The 21,423-nt window shown below is 40.2% G+C and overlaps 1 long non-coding RNA gene across 1 annotated transcript; it reads right to left on the reverse strand.

The window, feature by feature from the left end:
• Positions 1-17,521: 17,521 nt before the first annotated feature.
• Positions 17,522-20,619, reverse strand: LOC109243783. The gene is made up of 3 exons (XR_002070629.1): positions 20,545-20,619; positions 18,181-18,295; positions 17,522-18,105 (listed from the first exon to the last, which is right to left on the reverse strand). It is a non-coding gene; the product is annotated as an uncharacterized LOC109243783 (long non-coding RNA).
• Between the last annotated feature and the right edge of the window lie 804 nt (positions 20,620-21,423).

The following is a 21,423-nucleotide window of genomic DNA, read 5'->3' on the forward strand; positions in this document are numbered from 1 at the left end:
CCCCCCCCCCCCCTCTTACCTCTTCTGTTGTATTTTTTTTAGTTGTATGTTAGTTCATGTTTTCAATTATGTAGTAATTTTAGTAGATTTTTGTTATTTTTCTTCTTTTTTGCCTTTGAATTTCGTTTGTTTACTTACTTGTGAAGGGGCTATGTGTATAATCTGGTGGAGAGGTGGATGTTTGTGGGTGTTGAACTAATTGTTGTGGGGTGTAATGGTTTAGTATAACTTGTGATTTGGGGGAAATATTGAAGTATCTATATGGGCTATATGTGTGAGGAATTGTCTTGCCCACAAGGTGTTCGTGGAATTGCCCAAATGAAGTTATAAGGGCAAATGTGACTATGGTTGTGGTGAAGTCTGAGTAACCACCCATAGTTCACACATTTCACACCCTAACTGATAAGTGTTACTCTGTTAGACAGGTAAAATGCATCCATCTAGGAAGAGACGCAACACAGGATCCTCTGCTAGTGGACCGGGCAGCTCCTCAAGAGCTAGGGGTCAAGCTAGTGCGGCTCAGTTTGACCGCACTAGGTTTGTCTCCAAACCGGTGGAGGACAGGTACAATGCAAAGGCGGCTAAGAAATTATTACATGAGGTGCATATTGACCGAGCAGCCTTAGAGGTGGAATTCCCAAATATCATCAATGAGTTGAGGAGGTGTCAGTTGGACATCTTCTTTGAGGAACTGGAGGAGGCCAATGTTCAAATTGTAAGGGAATTCTATGCCAACTGTCCGGAACATGAGAATGGGGTTGTTACTGTACGCGATACCCGGGTAAATGCATCCATCTAGGCCATCCGCAGGGTGTACAGGCTGCCAGTGTTCAGGGAGGGAAGCTGATTATTATCGTACTTATAGCCGATCAAGTGCCTTGTGGGAAACTCTTCTTGAGACTATCTGTGTTCCAGACCGAGAATACATATAGATAAGCACCGGATCACACTTAACTCCCAGTCTCTCAATTGGGAGGCTAAGAGTTGGCTAACAATTATCAACAGCCGGCCGTTGCCCTCCAGCAATACAACCGATGTCAATCAACCATGAGCGGCAGCGATCTACTGTTTCATGGCCTACAGGGATTTTGATGTGGCCCAACTCATTCATGAGGAGATGTTCATTCGCTCACCTAAGATACTTAAAGGTTTATACTTCCCCTATCTGGTTATTAAACTGTGTCGTGCTGCTAGAGTCCCTGAAAAACTTAGAGTTGATGGGAAATTGCCACTGAAAGACCCGTTCCTGGCAAGAAAAATCAGAACTGGGATAGAGCTGGTGGTGAATGTTGATAAATCGGATGATGAATCTGATGATGATGATGCTAAGGCAGCTGAGGTCCCACCACCCACGAGAGTTGAAGAGGAAGGCGCATCACAGCCCCACCGAAGTACCCGCCTGACAGCCCTGGAGCAGGAAATGGCTGGTCTCCGCACTTCTGTCACAGACTTGGGCACCAGAGTTGACAATCTGACCACTCAACAGGCAAAGTCGGAGAAGAAGATTATGGGATGACTTCGAGTGCTAGGACGAGCATGTCACCTCGATCCTGGGACCGTCTCTGATCAGGATTGATCTTCAGGGAAGTCCCCCTTCCTTACGCTGCTCTTTATTTGTTGACATGGGGACATGCCATATTTGTAAGTGTGGGGTGGGGGATGGCTGTTGTGTACGATGTTGTAATAGATTGTCTAACTTTGTATGATGTTGCTTTATTTTTGTTTGATTGGTATGGTAGGGTCATGTAATTAACTTCGACTTGGCCCAAAGACGGACACCTTTCGACAGGTCTCTTGACGGACATGAGTCGAAAAATTAAAAAAAAAACAGAATATAAGGACTCTTCCTGATGACGGATAATTGAGACAGTTTTTGAGGGAAGTTAGTCTAGAGAAAATACCAAATAGATTTTTTTTTTATTTTTTATTTTTAGGTAGTGTAGTAACTCCCCCTTGGTTTTTCTTTGGGCTACGGTTCTTTTCCAAGGGTTTAGCTTTAACCGGGTGTAGATAGTATTTTGTTTATTTTGTTTTTACTTTTAGTTAGCATTTATGGGCTACGAGCTGAAATAGAAAGAGAATCCCTTGGTGTTAATACATCTGAACACAATCGACACTAGAGTGTAACGCCAAGTCTCAATGGTTGACTCTTGCTAAAGTGCCTTAAAGTTATATGTTTGTAGCTGACTTGAACACTCAAAAGAGAATGTCTTGATAAATCAATCCGGAGTGAGTCATATACCATGTGTGTGTGAGCTATACTATATTCTATGCTTTACATTTGATGCCTAGAACTTGCCCTGTGTGTTTGCAAAGCGAAATAGTAGCTTTATCAGTCTTAGAAGTGATGTAGGCATTTTTTTGTTAAGCCAAATATATAATGTAAACCCACCTGAATGTAATACATCATAGTTAACCCCGTTGAGCCTATAAGCCTGTTTCTTTGGCAACCACATTGCGAACCTTACCCAAATGTTTGAATAGCCTTCTGTTGAACCCTTTTACCTCCCATGAGCACTTGAATGACCTTGACATATGAAAAAGTTAAAGTGTGGGGTGGTGGTTTGGTTTTGAGTGGAGCCAATGAAATAGAGGAAAGGTGCAGTTTTGAAGAATAAAAGAAAAAGCGCCACGAAAAAAATATTGTGAATAAATGTAGTAGCTGATAAGTGGTAGCTTGATCCAAATGCACCTAAAGGAATGCGATGGTATAAATAAATTGTGGGGAATGTCTGGTTGACATAAGAATGATATGGAATGTTAATGTGTTTTGTATTAAAAGTGCTTAGGGAGGTTTGTCACTATATCCAAATATATCCTACCCATCCCTTAGCCTATATTACAACCAAATGAAGTCCTAATTGATCTTAGACTGGATAGGCTCGATTAGTAGAGTATTACACTACGGTCAAGCCTATGGTGCATCTTTGTGGCATGTGAATGTTCTTTTGGAGAGTGAGCAAATTTTGTCCATCTGAGTTCCTAATTGTTTTTAATATATTAAGTGTGGAACTACTCTCTTGTGTGATGTGAGGGCCTGTGATTCACAAAGGAAAGGTAAGTCTTGACTTTTGTATAGAGTAGTTTGAGTAAGTGCGAATATTGCATGGTACGAGAGATTCGACTTCTGAGGCAAAGATTGTTCACTACTAGGTGCAACTTTGGTAAACTGTTCAAGGTGTGCTTCGTTAAGGGAAAAGCTTAGGGAAGGAACTTTGATAGAGTGTGGTGGATTGCTAGAGGACTAGCAATGATTTAAGTGTGGGGTGTTGATATTAGGCTATATAGATGATATTTACATCTTAATATTACCATGCTTTATTGTTGTTTTATAGGCAAATTGATAAGAAAATGCTCTAATTGGTGTTCTTTTGCTTTGCAGGGAATAATCTAAGTGAGGAAGCACTACGGAGTGTTTTAGAGTCAATAATGTGAAGAAAATGCCCAATCAATAAGCAGTCGAGCATAAAGAAGCAAAAATGGACGGAGGTGAAATCCACTGCGACCGCGGTGGAACCGCGGTTGAACCACGACAGACAATTACGCGAGGCAGAATGTTCCACCTTCACCGCGGTCGCATCGCGGTCTTGCCGCGGCCGCGGTGAACTGTTCAATTGCCAGAAAATTGGGGACTAAAGTGTAATGCAGGGAAAACTTGTTCCAAACCCTTATAAACTTTAGAAGCTCGGCCAAGACATAATTAAGCTTGTTTTTAGACTACTTTGGAGGCAAGAACAAGTATGAGAAGATCAACCAAACATTAGAGTTTTTCTATCTCCTTTTAATTCTTGCAATTATACATTATTTACAACTTTGTAGTTTTATCTTATTTTGTAATGAGTAGCTAAACAATTATCTAGGTTTGATGGAACCAATTGTTGGTTGAAATTTTAACTCAACTTGTTATAATCGAGCCGGATTTAGTATATGATTGTTCAACTACGTTTTGTATGGTGATTAATTGAATGGGCCTTTGATTAATCATGTCTAATTACCTCATATTGCTTGAGAAAGAATATTAGGTTAGACTGCTGTTGAACAACACCACTTTTGGGTAATTAAAGAGATTCATTACTTGAACTTAAAAGTGGGTTTAGAGATAACGAAACTTTGGTGGGATAAATTAGAGCTGCACATATTGTCAGCTAGAGTAGTTCGAGAGAATGCTCTAGTAAATTATCATAGTTGATCGAGAGATAATTACGATAACCCCTAGCTCTTAATCCTCAGAGAGTAGTACGGCGAGATTATAACAAAAGAGTTAAGATCTAAACTAGCAATTGGGGAAATCACTGCCCTAGACCTTTTTGCCATTGAATTATATTTAATCTAGCATATTGTTATTTCTGATATTATTTGAGATAGTTAATCAAAAACCCAAGATTGATTGATAAAAATTTGCATCTAGAAATCGGTTGAGTTGATAATAGTATTGCCAAAGAGTTGTAATAGATAGGTTAGTTCCCTGAGAATTCGACTCCGGACTGAAAACCGGATTATATTTGCAACGACCGCTTTGTCTTTTAGAAGGCATAGTTGGGCGTGATCACCGCCCGATAGAGATATTGATTTCGGCATAGATCTGTTGTCGGGCACTCAGCCCATTTCTATTCCTCCATACCGTATGGCTCCTCCTGAGTTGAAGGAGCAGTTACAGGAATTGCTTCATAAGGGTTTCATTCGGCCTAGTATATGACCTTGGGGTGCTCCTGTCTTATTTGTGAAGAAGAAGAGTGATGGTTCTATGCATATGTATATTGATTATCGCCAGTTGAACAGGGTTACAGTGAAGAACCGTTATGCTTTACCCTGTATTGATGACTTATTTGATCAGTTATAGGGTGCTTGTGTGTTTTCTAAGATTGACTTGCGTTCAGGCTATCATCAGTTGAAGATTCGGGAGCCAGATATCCCGAAGACTGCCTTCAGGACTCGATATGGTCATTACGAGTTCCTTGTTATGTTATTTGAGCTGACCAATGCCCCAGCAGCCTTCATGCATTTGATGCACAGTGTATTCCGGCCATATCTTGATTCATTCGTCATTATCTTTATTGACGACATTCTGGTATATTCTCGGAGTCAGGAACATCATGAGCAGTACCTGAGGACAGTGCTCCAGACTTTGAGAGAGAAGAAACTATATGCTAAGTTCTCAAAATGTGAGTTTTGGTTGGATTCCGTGGCATTTTTGGGTCACGTGGTTTCGAGTGAGGGTATTCAGGTGGATCGGAAGAAAGTGGAAGCAGTGCAGAGTTGGCCAAGACCATCCTCACCTATAGAGATCCGCAGTTTTCTGAGCTTGGCGGGCTATTACCATCGATCTGTTTAGGGGTTTTCATCTATCGCAGCACCTATGACCAGGCTGACCCAGAAGGGTGCTCCGTTCCAGTGGACAGAAGCTCAAAATAGCTTTGACTACAGCCCCAGTTTCGATATTGCCTACCGGCTCGGGGTCTTATACTGTTTATTGTGATGCTTCGAGGGTTAGCCTTGGAGCGGTATTGATGCAGGACGGTAGGGTGATTGCCTACGCGTCCAAACAGTTGAAGGTACATGAGAAGAATTATCCTGTCCATGATCTCGAGCTAGCTGCTATTGTTCACGCCTTGAAGATCTGGCGTCATTATATGTACGGCGTGCCTTGTGAGATTTATACTGATCACCGGAGTTTGCAGCATATGTTCAAGCAGAAGGACCTTAATTTGAATCAGAGGAGATGGCTAGAGCTGCGGAAGGACTATGATATCACTATTTTATATCACCCGGGCAAGGCCAATGTGGTGACCGATGCTTTGAGCCGCCGGGCAGAGAGTTTGGGGAGTTTAGCTTATTTACCAGGAGTAGAGAGGCCCATGGCGATGGATGTTCAGGCCTTAGCCAGCCAGTTTGTAATGTTGGATCTTTCGGAGCCCAGTCAGGTTCTAGCTTGCGTGGTCTCTTGGTCTTCCTTGTTTGATCGTATCTGGGAGCGTCAGTTTGATGAACCTCATTTGCTTGTCCTCAAGGACAAGGTTTTGCATAGTGATGCCAGAGATGTGACCATTGGTGATGACGGGGTATTGAGGATGCAAGGTCGAGTTTGTGTACCCAATGTTGACGGGCTTCGAGAGTTGATTCTAGAGGAGGCACATTATTCGCGGTATTCCGATCATCCGGGTGCTGTAAAGATGTACCAGGATTTGAGGCAGCACTACTGGTGGAGGCGAATGAAGAAAGATATAGTTGGGTTTGTAGCTCGGTGCCTTAGTTGTCAGCAGGTGAAGTATGAGCACCAGAGATCGGGTGGATTGCTTCAGCAGATAGAGATTCCGGAGTGGAAGTGGGAGCGGATCACTATGGACTTCGTAACTGAGCTCCCACGGACTTTGAGAAAGTTCGATGCCATTTGGGTTATTGTGGATCGGTTGACCAAGTCCGCGCACTTCATTCCTGTGTGTACCACCTATTCTTCGGAGCGGTTGGCGGAGATTTATATCCGGGAGATTGTCCGACTACATGGTATTCCAGTTTCTATTATTTTAGATAGAGGTACTCAGTTCACATCACGGTTTTGGAGGGTCGTACAGCATGAGTTGGGTACTCGGGTGGAGTTGAGTACAGCATTTCACCCTCAGACGGACGGAAAGTCCAAGCGCACTATTCAGATTCTTGAGGATATGCTTCATGCGTGTGTGACTGAGTTTGGAGGGTCTTGGGATCAGTTCTTGCCACTGGCGGAGTTTGCGTACAACAACAGCTATAAGTCCAGCATTCAGATGGCACCGTATGAGGCCTTGTATGGTCGGCTGTGTAGGTCCCGGGTGGGTTGGTTTGAGCCGGGTGAGGCTAGATTATTGGGCACAGACTTGGTACAGGATGCTTTGGAGAAAGTCAAGGTAATTCAGGATAGACTCCGCACAGCGCAGTCCAGATAGAAGAGTTATGCGGACTGGAAGGTTTGTGATGTTTTCTACATGGTTGGAGAGCGAGTCCTGCTTCGGGATTCGCCTATGAAGGGCGTTATGAGATTTGGGAAGAAATGGAAGATGACCCCGAGTTTTATTGGCCCTTTTGAGATATTGAGGCGTGTTGGGGAGGTTGCTTATGAGGTTGCCTTACCTCCCAGCTTGGCAGGAGTTCATCCTGTATTTCATGTTTCGATGCTCCGGAGGTATCTCGGTGATCCGTCGCACGTGTTGGATTTTAGTTCAGTCCAGTTGGACAAGGATCTATCTTATGTTGAGGAGCCGATGGAAATTTTGGAGAGCCAGATTCGAAAGGTGAGGTCAAAGAACATTGCATCAGTGAAGGTTCAGTGGCGGCGTCAACCAGTCGAGGAGGCGACTTGGGAGACCGAGCAGGATACGCGCAGTCGCTACTCCCATCTTTTCACTACTTCAGGTATGTTTCTATGTTCGTTCGAGGATGAATGAATGCTTAAGTCTGGGGGGATGTAACGACCCGGTCGGTCGTTTTAAGAATTAACGCCCCGATCTCCTATTAACTGCATTCCCCGTGTTTGTTTCTACTGTTATGAGTTGTCGCGAGGATTTATTTGGAGTTTCGGAGAGTTTTGGGACACCTAGTCCCCTAAATGAGAGTATAAGTTTTAGAATTTTGACTATAGTCGGAACAGTGTGAAGACGGCCTTGGAATGGAATTTTGTTGGTTCTGTTAGCTCCGTTGGGTGATTTCAGGTGTAGGAGTGTGTTCGGATTGTGTTTTGGAGGTCCGTAGCTTAATAAGGCTTGAAATGCCCGAAGTTGAATTTTTGAAGTTTCCGGTTCGATAGTGAGATTCTGATATCGGGGTCGGAATGGAATTCCGGAAGTTGGAGTGGCTCCGTAATGTTGAATGTGACGTGTGTGCAAATTTTACGTCATTCGGACAAGGTTTGATAGACTTTTTTATCGAAAGCATAATTCGGAAGTTTTTGAAGTTCTTAGGCATGAATCCGATGTCATATTGATGTTGTTTTGAGCGTTCCGAAGGTTGGAGCAAGTTTGAATGATGTTTTAGGATTGGTTGGCATGTTTGGTTAAGGTCCTGGGGGCCTCGGGTGAGTTTCGGGTGCTTAACGGAAGTTGAATAGGACTTAGGAAGAATTTGAGTTTGCTGGACCTATCATAACCACACCTGTGTGTGTGGGACCGCAAGTGCAGCGCTGCAGAAGCGACTAGGAGATCGCAGAAGCAAAAATTGGCCAAGGCTCCAGGGCCTCAGGTGCGGCTGGGTGATCACAAATGCGGAGCCGTAGATGCGGCCAAGCCATCGCAGATGCGGACCTAGCCCGTTAAGTGAATTTCGCACATGCAATGCCTTTTCTGTATGTGTGGGACCACAAGTGTGCTCCCTTGACCGCAGATGCGCTAATCGCTGGGCAGAAATATGAAATTTCGAGGGTGGAGTTCATAACTTGGAAAAATCAATTGGAGCTCGGGGTAGGGCGAATCTGTGTGGTTTTTGAAGAGAAGATCATTGGGTAACAATTCCTTATCCCTTTCTAGTTGTATTCCATTAATCTATTGTAGTTTTATCGTTTAATTTCGGATTTTAGATGAAAATTGGGGAAAAGATTTGGAGAAAGTTCTCAGACCTAAATTTCGAGTTTTGATTGGAATTTGACGTTGGGTTTGGATAATTCTGGTATGGTTAGACTCGTGAGAGTATGAGGATTCTAAAAATGTAAATTTTACCCGATTCCGAGACGTGTGCCTGGAGGGCGTTTTGGTTATTTTGCCTAATTTCGCGTATTAGCTTAGAATTTATTTGAGGAATCAGTTACTTAAAGTTATATTTGCATTATGTAATTGAATTGAATAGATTCGGGCCATTGGAATCGAGCACTCATGGCAAGAACGTGGTTTCAGGTTGATTTTTGAGTCGGTTCGAGGTAAGTGGCTTGTCTAACCTTATGTGGGGGAAACTCTCCTTAGGATTTGGTTTGTTGATAATTGAAATGCCTTGTACGTGAGGTGACGAGTGCGTACTTGTGCTAATTGTTGAAAATCCTTTTTCCTTATGTAGCTATAAATGTGATTTCCTTTTTTTTTCATGCTCATACTGCATGTAATTTAAGCCTGCTATAAGCCTAGGGAAGCATGTTAATTGACTTAATTGCTTTACTTGCTCAAATTGCCTTATGTGGATTATGTGCAGCATGCTAGGTAGAAATACCTGTTTTACATTGATGTGGAAATTTGAATTTGATTGTGTATTATTCGTGTTGCTGCTATATGTTTACTTTGGGACTACGGGATGGTATCCCGAGAGTCCCCCCCCCCCCCGTATGTTTACTTTGGGACTACAGATTTGTTATTCCGGGTAGGATCCCCCTCGCACTTTTACTATGGTAACTACGGTGCTGCACCTGGTAGATTCCCCCTAAGTACTGAATATTTACATTTGGGACTACGAATCGGGATTTCGATAGATCCCCGCGCATTATGAGTTGGACTACGGGACTGCACCCGGGAGATCCACTGGATATTTGTATTTAGGGACTACAGGACGGTATCCTGGGAGATCCCCGGTTGTTATCTCTGTGAGAGTTGTATTCCTTTCTGTGATTATTTTGTCCCTGTTAGCTGTTGTTGTTCTTTCTATCATGTGTTACTCCTTACTGTTGTAATTAACTATACTGTCTTATTCTATACTGTTATACCTTGTATTTCATCTAACCTCAGTAGGGCCTTGACTTTCCTCGTCACTACCCGACCGAGGTTAGGCTTCGTACTTACTAAGTACCGCTGTGGTGTACTCATGCCCTTTATGCGCATGTTTTTCATGTGTTGATCCAGGTACACTCACTCAGTCTTATCACCCTTCAGGCGAGGCACTTTTGTAGAGACTTCGAGGTATATCTGCCGTGTCCGCAAACCGAGAAGTCCCTTTCTATTCTCTGTACTAGTTTAGCCCTTCTGTATTTTTCCTTGTTGATAGACATTTCTGGAGTTAGAGCTTTTTTATGTATCTCTTAGCTTGTGATTCATGGGATTCCGGGTTTTGGGAATTGTTCAGTTTTTGAGATCTTGGGTTGGTACATGCCGAGCGGCATCTTAAACACTTCTATATTTGTTTATCTTCAATTTTTATTAGTTTTCCGCATTTTGTTCCTTTTTCCGCAAATTGTTAGGCTTACCTAGTCGTAGAGACTAGGTGCCATCACGACAGTTCACGGAGGGCGAACTTGGGTCGTGACATCACCCAATATACGTATAACGGAACCAACCAGATGATAGAAATACCGTAACATGAATTACAAGGTAGGAAATACGCAATTAGCAATAATGAACAAGGAGAACCATATGGGAAACAACGTAAGACTAAGCGGAAAGCATCTGAATGATGACAAAATCGGAAACAAGGAATATCAGCTTCAACTAACTAGCATGGTAAAGGCCTAAATACAAGTATAACAAATAAGAAGGAAACACATGATCCTTACAAGTTAACAAGTAGAGGCATGAATGACTAACATAGAAAAAAAAAGGCTTGTACTACAGTGCAATATACAACGTAAGTGTGATTATAAAAGCAGGGAAATGGCATGATATTTGAAAGTTAAAAAAAAAAAAGATATAAGCGACACACAAACAATTGATATAGAGATAAATGACAAAACAATAGCAACAAGTCACATCAGATCCGAGATTGCGACAATAATAGCTCAAGGTAAAAACATGAACATATACACGGGAAAACAGATATCACAACATAATGCATGTCCCTCATCCTCGCATGCACAGAAACACCCATCGTGCCATGACCTCACAATGATATAAAAGCATAACAGTATAAGTAAAATGGCACGAAATCACCCTTCGTGCTTTACACTGTCATAACATGGCACGGCATCACCCTTCGTTCTTTTACTCTGAATAATATGGCACGCCATCACCCTTCGTGCTTTTACTCTCAACAATATGGCACGTCATCACCCTTCGTGCTTTACACTCTCCCTCACATGATAAATTATAAACAATGGCACGGCATCACCCTTCGTGCTCTACACTGTTCCTTACCAAGCATATGTATATCAATGACAACAAGGCAGGAAGCATAAATAACATCAAGGAGAGTGTTTTAACGGATATTCCAAACAAATTTCAATCACAACCTTCCAAGTCAACAATGATTCAACAACCCTCAAGATCCATATTATTCAAATACTTTCACAAGTCTCACAAATGATCCACAACATAAGTATAGAGTCTAGTATCTCAAGAATATCGGTCGTAGTAATGTAGTAATTATTTTGCATATAGATGACCGAATTAGATACATCAATGAATTCTCCGAATTTCCTCAAGTTTCATCAAGTTATAATAAGCTAAGTCTTGATTTTTATCATTTAACATTGTGTCCTTAATATCTAAGAGTCAAGTCAGGCATGAAGCAAAAGGTCACGAAATTCTAAAATCATAAATGAAACATAATCCACCCCCCCCCCCCCTCCGGAGCATGATTAACCTTGGCACATACATATACGCTCGTCACCTCATATATGTATCACCCTTGCATGTAGCAAACAATGACAAATAGGAGGAAAAATTCCCTCAATAAAGTTAGGCAAAACACTTACCACGAACAAGCAAATTACAATATCGAGCAAGCCAACCGACGCACAAAAAATGCCATCACGCGCGTAGTGACCTCCGAACGGCTGAAAACTAGCCTAAATCAACTCAAATACATCAAATAAAGCCCGAGAAACAATTCCAAATGATAAAGATTGAATCCTAAATCAAATCCAAAATCCGGCAAAAAATCACACCCGGGCCCACGCCTCGGAACCCAGCAAAACATACAAAATCTGACAACCCATTCAATTACGAGTCCAACCATACTGGTTTCACTCAATTGCGACTCCAATCGATGTTCAAAACTCAAAAATTCATATTATGAAACTTAAGGCGAAAACATCCAATTTCCTCTTTAAAATTCATCAACCAAAAGCTAAAATCGAAGATAGATTCATGGAATATAACCAAAACCAAGTAGAGAACACTTACCCCAATTCATAAGGTGAAAATTGCCTCAAGCATTGCCGAATTCCGAGCTCCCCAACTCTGAATATGTTAAATGAACAAAACCCTCGTTTTAATACTGTTTTGCTTTGTTTCTTATGCCAAATAATCTCGAAACTCGCTTTTGATACCTCCAATTGATTCCTTGTGAAATTCTAGTCAAGTTAGGCTCTTGAATCACTCCATTTGACCTTATATTGAAGGAGATATGTTGGTTTCAATATTTGGAAATGGTGCAGATTTTTAAATACAAAGTCAGTAGCAATTGCGTAATTAATCTGAAAAATCTGGCAACCCAATTCTTAGTAAAATTACCATAAACTCCTAATACGATGTCCAAATTCGATGATTCTTTTTTATATGGCTCTGTAACTACGATACGGGTCTAATGCTTCAATAAAAACAGAAATTGTTGCTCATTTGCTTAATGTAGTACCATTTATGCGTGAAGAAACAACGCCGAAACATAAAAAACGAGCGCAACACAACCTAACCCTATCCGAAACTCACCCGAGCCCGTCGGGACCACGTCCAAACACGCCAAAAAGTCCCATAAATTAACACGGACTTACTCGAGGCCTCATAACACACATAACAACATCAAAACGACGAATCACACCTCAATCCAAAAATCAATGAACTTGAAACTTCAAACGACCGATGCCGAAACCCATCAAATCATGACCGATTGGCCTCAAATTTTGCACACAAGTCACATTTGACAATACGGGCCTTCTCCAACTTCAAAATTAAAATCTGACCCCGATATCAAAAACTCCACTCTCGGGCAAACTTTCAAAAAAATCTAACTTTAGCCATTTCGAGCCAAATTCAACTACTGGCTTCCAAATCATAATCTGGACACGCTCCTAAGTCCAAAATCATCCAACGGAGATAACGGAACCATCAAAATTCCAATCTTAGGTCAAATACTAAAAAGTCAAACTCGGTCAACTCTTTCAAATTTAAAGCTCCCTAGTTGAGAATCATGCTTCCAAATCAGTCCCGAATAACCTGAAAACCAAAGCCGACAATTCACATAAGTCAAAATACATCATATGGAGCTACTCATGCCCGTAAACTACCGATGAAGTGCAAATTCTCAAAACGTCCAGTCGGGTCGTTACATCCTCCACCACTTAACAATACGTTCATCCTCGAACATGCGAGAGAGTCGTTCCAAAGCTAACAAGTCATGGTGTAACCTTACTAAGCACAAACCCGGGGTGATTCCACATCACCCTACTCCATATAAGCCCGCCAACACAACATAACTAGAGATCCTTATTTGATCCTTGGTCCTTAAACCTTAGAACCGAATCTCTATCATCCAGAATTCATTAAGAGACCGGAATCCCTCATCTGCACATTGTATAAGCCTGAAAAAGTTGTATCAAGTTATAACCATAACCCAAGATGTAATCACATGATATACCCATTACTTTGGCACTCACAGCAGGACCTGATGACCACCATTACTGCCCAAAAACAAATCTGGTGCCGGTAGCAACCTCCTATCGGTTAGAACCTCGTTCAAAACCTCCACACCCTACCGATGATGAAAGAAACACGCATAACCGCTTAACCACTCATCTGATCAATAAGCCAAGAAACTCACTCGCCCAACCAGGGCCATTGTCCAAATCCTCAACAACATATAGTGTTATTCTTCCAAACCTTCCTCATCCCAATAAAATAGCGCAAATCTCAAGTCTATAAACCTCATCTCAGCCAATACAAGCAGCCCCACCGACAAGTGCCAAAAATAATCATATGGATCCCCACGCAACCTAGTTCCGTGCACCAACAATTAATAATTTAGACATGACAGATAATAGTAAGAAAACTAAATAAAAAGACTACTAAGCAAGTTAAGCAGGCAGGGAAACTTTATCATTTTACTATGAACTATTTTGAACAAAGTGAAAGCAAAATACACGAAATAGGAATAAAGAGTCACATTTCATCACTGTACCGTTGCGGCGTGCAACCCGATTCCATCACATCAATCCACATAGGGTACCCATCGATCCATAATAGTCTGACTCACTGATCACATTGCGTCAATATCAAGCACAACCGAGTGCACAAAAATATAACTGTGGGAAAAAATATTAGGAACAAATAATACTAAGAATGACAAGCACAGCTATGGTAGAACAAGCAAATCAACATCACGAATGTCACCTTGCCCATAATGCCATGAGTCCTAAACTGAATCACAATATGTGTGCGAAGAATCATGTAACCCTCACATCCCGCCATAGTATAAGGGAGAAACATATAACATAAACCAAGGTGCGAATAACATCCATTACACCCGATGATATACATATGATAACAACTGCGCAAGAACAAATAGGTCCGATCAGATAGAAAATACACATTCTCATTAGGCTCAAAAGCAACCCCCAAACCAATTTCCGATCATCCCCCAAACATGGAATTAACCTTCCAAAAGTCCATAGAAACCTTTCTATAACACCTGCTATCCATCATACAATCCATGACATTTCTTCAGAACTCGCAATCAAGGAATAGTCTGGCAACGAGAACATCCAGTCTCTAAGGCTTACGAATACTATAATCTTCATATCCAATCTCAACACCGCTAGTCAAACGGCTGACACGTAACTCATACTCCCTCACATCTCAAAAAGAATACTTATAAGTCAAAACATAATATACCTGCCAACCGGCGAACTCTCCTCTGGTGGGAACATATAGTGCTAGCAAGAACTTAAACACCCGAAATTGATCGTGTCATCATGAACTCATATCCCTCCTTCCAAAACTATCTGTATCCTTGTACATGCAACTTTTCAACTCCACAAGGTGCATCGCCTCTAACATGCTAACTCGCAACACTATGAGAATCTCATAGTCAACTCTGAACCATAAGCAAATTGAAAACCACATCACCCGAGAATCTTTCATTTAACTCAATCCGGGAGAACACCACCACATGCAATATAGCTTCTATACCTGTAGAAAACATCAACTCCGGCCGTGGTCATAACCATGATAAATTCTCCGAAACTCAATAACACCTAATCGAGTAATCAGAACCAATCGCCTCTAACTCAATCGAGTCACGCAAACGGCTAACCCAAAAGTACTCAATTCGATATGACAGCCCTAAGGGAACTTCCTGGGAACCCGAAGCCATTCCTTTCATCACTCCAACATTGACATGTACATTCCCTTACAAGAAAATGTCGCAGATCCGATTACCATTCGCTACCATTTTCAAGCCCGCCCGCAGACAAATTAAAAATCCTTAAAGGCTACATAAGACCAAAACTCTCCAGAACCTTCTCGATAACTACTCATCTTACTTTGATATCTAATTCACAACTAATACGCATCGATCAACACAACTAATACGCATCGAGCAACCCGTGCTTCACCAGCATATGACCATCCAAAGAAATAACAAAGCAATATCTCGATCCAGAAACTGATACGGCCCATGACCCTACAATCCAATCGTCATTAGCAGACTCTACCACTTAGCTCAAAGCCATACCTCATCAACACCCCAAAGTACCATATCTTCATAGCATGTCCCGATCCCGCACAACTATTTAGCCGAATACTTCAAAAACTCATGCAATACTGGTCATAGAACGCCTCAAAGACTCTGCCAAGCGCTTACCCATCATTGCAATAGCCAAACAACTTCCCCAAATGCTCTAGAATGATCATATGTGCACTCCTCTGAATGGAAACCTCACACGAGACACACAATCCAAATGCATCATGCAAGAGATGGCCCACCGGTTATACTCAAATCGACACCTTGCCATGAACCCAACTTAGTCACAACACCCAGGCCACCAGCCAATCTTCCCAAATATGTGCTTACCAACCAGACATATGAATCCGCATCATACCAGAAATGATTGACTAGAAGATTTAACACTACATCTGCTTCTGAGGCTAGGCAACACATAGTAATCTATCTGCAGCATCACCGATCATCGGCACATAACGAATACTGAATGCACAATACCACATATGAGCGATTGGGAGGAGTCAAAGTCGTAGATTTTAAGCTGAAACAAGGCCGCACGATAAGGAAAGAAGAAAGGGAAATATTTTTCCTAAATGCCTTGTAGCCTCCCGAAGATAGGTATGGATGTCATCATACTAATCCGCAGGATTCTACTAGACACTTGCTCATGACTCGTAGAACCTACGAACCTAATGCTTTGATACCACTTTGTCAGACCAAAAAAACACTATTCGTGATGGCACCAAAGTCGATTCGCTAAGTAAGCCAACTAACAGAAAATGCAATCCAAAAGATATTATAGGAAAATAGTAAAGAATTAGGTGAACATTTACAAATTGACCTAAGACCTGGTAGTACGACTCATGAGCTTCTAAAACTTGGAATTTACGAAGCTGATACGAATAAATACACGTTCTATTGAAAAGTACATAAACAGAATAGCAAAACCTAAGCTACAAATGACAAGAGGCAGCTATATCCGAAAAGCGCGAACATCTTCAGAATCAGCACCCGACATTCACCAGCAACTCTACTCCAAAAATCCGTACACATCATACAGAAGTGTAGTATCAGTACAACCGACCCCATGTACTGGTAAGTATTTTGTCTAACCTCATCGAAGTAGTGACGAGGCTTTTTAGTTATAAGACATTTACTGATAAAACCTGCATTACGAATCAGCAATAGAACTATACCACAATATAATAGAGAAGAATACATGAAAACGCATACGCAAAATAATAATCGAGTATTAACAGAGATCACAATTTGGCATCCTCAAATACCTCAAGCAATCCTTTCCTTAGAATGAAACCAATAAACCACAACAGTCACACTACTAGAAACACATGGTTTTCCCACGATGAAATCAGTGAAAACTGGTGGGAAAATCGAGTTTTCACATCGCATTCTCACTGAAACGGATCACCAGGAGAGCGCTTGGTCGGAAATATCTTCCCAGAGAAGCGGTGGGAAATTTTCCACGGTTTTCCCTGAGAAGATTTAATAGGAAAAATAATGAAGTTTCCCACCAAAAATTAGTGGGCAATATTATTAGCAATTTTTATTAATTTTTATACATTAGCTAGAAAAGTTATGGAAAAAATGCATGGGGATTTGAAAATAAAGTATGAACTTTCCCACTGATAACCGTGCGAAATATACATGTTCCGGAAAATAAAGTATGAACTTTCCACCAATATCCCTGTGAAATATGTAAACTCTAAGAATAAAAGTATGAACTTTCCCATCGATATCAGTGGGATAAATGCAAATTCTGAAGAAAAAAGTATGAACTTTCCCACCGATATCAATGGGAAATATGCAAGTTCTGTTGTGACGAAGCTTCCCACGGATTCGGTGGTAATTTCGTGGGAAATCTGGAAATTATTTTTGTGCACAATGCTGCTTTTTATACTACACCACCTGCCAAAACAAAAAATTCAACCACCAACAACCTAAATACAATTAGACATTCACACACAAAATTCAACATCGTCCGATCCATTTCATTAATTAACAACCAACCAAAACTGAAAATAGTAGAAACCAATAATGCAACTAAACATAATATCCAACATCATAGTCCCACCCAAAAGAATATTAATAAAAGAAACAATCCTTATTCTTGTTGGAGCGCGATGGAGAACGTGGCAGAGGAAGTGCACCAGATGCAAAGAGAATGTTTAGCTGGGACTTGAGGCTTTCAACCTCACCAGTGACACGTGTAAATGCAGCATCCTTTCGCCTCATTTCTTCCTCCCTTCGCTTTGCGTCCTCCTCCCGCGCAGCCCTTTTTTGTGCATACAGCTGAGTGATCTCTGCTATTTTTCTATTCAATAGCTCAAACTCATCCTGATTAATCATGGACCTTGAGGAAGAAGAGCCACCAGATACGAAAGACCAACGACTAGAACTAAACTCTGATCCAAGGTCGTAAAATCTTCCCTTATGTACGCCGCCCGCCGCCTTAATCCACAAGTCCATGTAATTCTCCTGGGATGGTTGGATTGACGTTCCTTGATCATCAATTGGTTAGATATGAATGAACTCCTTCAAGGATTGTTTGAAAGTATTCTGCAAAAAAGTTACAACTATTATATGAACAAATTTAATTAATGAAAATTTTTAAAAAGTAATTTCGAATCTTACATATTTTGTCTCGGCTTGGCTCGATCAAATTTATCTTTTTTCCATGCTTTAGCTTATTCATATGTGTATACTCAAATATCTCATCTTGAGTAATTGGTCTTTTTAAAGACTTTTCCTGTTAAATAATACATGAAAAAAAATAAAATTAAAGTGCTATGTCCATGAAACTTCAAAAAGATCAGTTAATTGTTCTCCAATTAAAGTGCTATGGTCTATGAAACTTCAAAATTATACTGAAATTTTAACAACTTACCAATTAGTTGAAGATGCAATTTCTTTGTTTTACTGATTATTTAAGACTTGGGGTTTGACTTGATTTCATGCTTTGTCTACATTGATTATGGAAAACTATTTAACAGCAATTAGAGGGAAGAAAGTATTGGTATGAGTTCACCCAGTAGATAGCGGATGTCTAAGTGAGGGGATGCTAATAGAGTACTTGTATAAGTTCTTTCTTCCTTACCTAGGTTGAATTAGGTTTTAAAACGTCACGATTACCAGCTTCTTCCTCAACTTCAATAAAAATGTCACTGGGGAGACTAGTTGTGCAGAATCTATCGCCATAACAGCAAAAGCTAAAGTGTGAACTTTGAAAGACAGACACAAACTTTATATAGTAATTTATTCCCTGATGTAGGCTACGTGAAAAATATGCAACACACTCTGCTTTTGGTGGAACAAACTCTATTTCTTAGACCTAAATAGGTTTTGGTAATTGTAAGAAGTTATATGGTAAAGTTGTAGCCACAACATCAAATGTCAGAAAATGATCATGTACAACAATTTTCATCTCAACCCAATAAGCAAAGCAACTACACAAGCAAAGCGACTACGAGCATTCAGTATGTTGAAGCTCTTTGCACACCCAATCAAGACGTAATCTTCTATAGCCTATAAATCTTAATAGGTTAACAACTTTAGACTTGAGATACTACAGTGACTTAGAAAACATAAAAGATGCAAATGGAAATGTGAAACATTATCCTAATTTTCGTATGTATAGATTTTACAAGAATTTTAGAATCAGTCATGGACTAAGTAAAACAACAGTTGTGCCTTAATCTCAAGCAAGTTACAATCGGCTATTGAATCACCACTATCCATATTGCTAAATTCAAGCTCATCTCAGTCTAGTATTACACAAGTTAAAAATAATAATAATAATAATAATAAAGAACTAGATGTTCTTTATATTTTCTACTGGCAGCCGGAGGTAAAGTCCAAGCAGAAAAAATCGAATAAAAGAGGATCAAATAGTTATAGTCCTCCTAATCCTTTTCATGAGTAAATTTCACAGGTAAAATGGTATAACTCTACATGTTTTCGCAGTAAAACTGAGATGTATTACACATACACACTTAACCAAGAGGAGAACAAAATTTTTCTTCAGACGGCACTTGCTCGAATGTGTAAAGTTTGTGATAAATCCAATTACAGGTTTCAAGCAGCTAAATTGTGGGCTGTGGCTATTATAATTTGGCAATCAATTGAAATGGGAAATATCACTGCGAAGTTTTTGGTATGTGCAACAGGAAAGAATCTAATGTCATTTTTTTCTTATTTTTCCCTTTTAAATGAGGTCTAATTCCAAACTCATTATGAGTTTTAAGCATTAGACTTCAAGTGGCAGTTCCATCTACGTTAACCTTCTAAGGGTATTTCCATTTCTCAGCATATACTACTCAATAACAATGTTGTCTCGTAGGTCAAACTAGACCAAACATGATGAAAGGTAAAGAAGAGGTTCAGAGATCACTTGCTCGAATATGAAAAGTTTGTGATAAAAATGATATATATTAAGCCAATTTTCATTTAATCTGCTAACAAGTAATCAGATTTCAACACAGGCTACATATTAACAAATCAGTCAAGATAAATTGGACTGCATCACTTATCATTAGTGATAGAAACAAAATTTCAGGGGCATATTGCAAAAAAGAACCCCCTTCCCCTCTTTGTACTGTGTCTATGCACAACACACACAGAGCCTATGAAGAAAACTCTTTGGAAGATGTTCAACGGTTAATTCAAAAGAAAAAGAAAAGTTAAACAAGAGGAGCACTGAAAATTAAAAGTGCGCAAAGTTAAAATCAAGAATCTGCAAACGTGTTGAAACCTAAAAGCTTAACCCGAATTTTCCGGACAAAAAGCCATGAAATTGGATGGAACTGACACCATATCAGCACATAAATATTGTCATGCCGCAACTACACACACACACACACACAAAAAAAAAAGGTAGATTTCCAGGCATGGAGGAACCCTAGATTTTTAGGCATTTAGGGTAAAATCAGAAAATGGAGAAAGAAAGGGGGTGAGAGAGAGAGAGAGAGAGAGAGAGAGAGAGAGAGAGAGAGGCCTTACCGATTTTGCATGATCTTAGTGAAAGCTCACTGATTTCTAAAAATGGGGGAAAGGTCTGCGAAGAGAATGAGAGAGAAAGAGAAGAATTAGAATGAAAAAGAGAAGAAAAATAAGAGGTATACCTAATGTAATAGGAAATACTTTCCCATCGATTCATTGGGTAAATTTATGAGAATTGTCTTATATTAATTCAATTGTTTTGGTGAAATAATTTTTAAGCTCGCGGGTTTTTGGACCAAATATAAGATTCAAAATTTTAAGCTTCTAACTGCCAGTGGGAATATAAAAATAATTTTTCATGTTAGTTCCCACCGTTTCACTGGGTAGATTTTAATAATTTTACTTTTAATGACATCCCCACAGATTCGGTGGGAAACAAATTACCCATTTTTTTGCGCCAACTAGTTCCCACCTATAGTCTGTGGGAACGTTTTCAAAAAAAAGGTAAAAGAAAACTTTTTCAATTCCCACTAAATTTTTTTACATTTCAATGGGACTACACTATTAATATATCTGTGGAAAATTTCCCTGGGAAATTTGCATTTTTCTAGTAGTGTCAATTCTTAACTTCCACAGCATTAGGGATGTACCTAGATATCAAGTCAATTGTACGGCAACACCCTTTATGTTTTTATCTCATCCTCACCCAATATACGTATAACAAAACCAAACAGATGACAGAAATACCGAGCACATGAATTACAAGGTAGGAAATACGCAATTAATAATAATGGACAAGGACAACCATATGGGCAACAGTAGAAGACTAAGCAGAAAGCATGTGAATGATGATAGAAATTGGAAATAATGAATATCAGCTTCAACTAACTAGCATGGTGAAGTCCTAAATACAGGTATAACAAATAAGAAGGAAACACA

The sequence above is a fragment of the Nicotiana attenuata genome, unplaced genomic scaffold, assembly GCF_001879085.1.
Source record: "Nicotiana attenuata strain UT unplaced genomic scaffold, NIATTr2, whole genome shotgun sequence".
In the NCBI taxonomy this organism is placed as follows: domain Eukaryota; kingdom Viridiplantae; phylum Streptophyta; class Magnoliopsida; order Solanales; family Solanaceae; genus Nicotiana; species Nicotiana attenuata.